We start from the raw sequence: 997 nt of genomic DNA on the forward strand, positions 1-997 counted from the left end.
ACAGGTGTGGGTTCAATTCCAGACCTGAAGGGCAGCTAGGGGCCATAGTCTCAGTGGTTCCACCAGGTTCTATTGGACCAGCAAACCTGATCCCCCTCCTTTTCTTTCTTTCTGCAAATGATTTTGAATTTTTTTCCACATTGTTCTCCCTATCTATCCAGAAGCTCCTACATAGATCCCCTTCCAAGTGGTTGACAGTAGTAGCCAGGCACCATCTAGTTCTTCTGGTCTCATAGTCGTATAGTCTGGGGATCACATGGTGTACCAGTTGCTAGGACTAATTGTTTCCATGAATTTTTGTTTTTCTTCATTCTTCTTTGCTGTGGATGAGGAGAGACCCATCATTGTATCTAGATGGCAGCTTGCAAGCTTTTATGATCCCCGTCACTACTCACCAAAGTAGGAGGTGGAACATTGTTTTGTGTAGTATGTTATGCCAATTGAGTTGAGGTCCCCTGCAACTATGGTCCCAAGCACAAAGGTTCAACTACTCAGTCCCTCTTGATAGCTGGCTGTGGCCAAGCAGTGACTACAACCTTGCTCTTTGTCAGCTCTAATATACACCTGGGAATTCAGATCATACACAAAAACTTATAGGATCATTGTCTAGCAACCCTATACATGTTCTTGGGTACACTCCCCACTTCATAGATATACCTAATAGTTGAGCCTTCCATTCATCTATCCACCAGTGTACCCATGTTTGCCTTCACTAACCACGTCGTACTATATGTGCAAAAGTGTTCATCTTTGTTGTCTGTACCTCGCATGTACCCCTCTATGTCTTTCTCTTCCTCAATGCCACTATATTGATCACTTACATTTGGCACATTGCCCTTCTCTTCACCCAAATCAATACTTATCTCTATCTATCTAACAGTGTTCCCCCCCACACACCCTTAGTAACCAACAAAGAAAATGTCCTTCCATAGATAAACATTTCCTTGACTTTTACAATAACGGACTAATACAATATTTGTCCTTTTGTGATTGACTT

Source organism: Orycteropus afer, unplaced genomic scaffold, assembly GCF_000298275.1.
Source record: "Orycteropus afer afer isolate SDZICR_OR568_19922 unplaced genomic scaffold, OryAfe1.0 scaffold00161, whole genome shotgun sequence".
Taxonomy (NCBI): Eukaryota; Metazoa; Chordata; class Mammalia; order Tubulidentata; family Orycteropodidae; genus Orycteropus; species Orycteropus afer.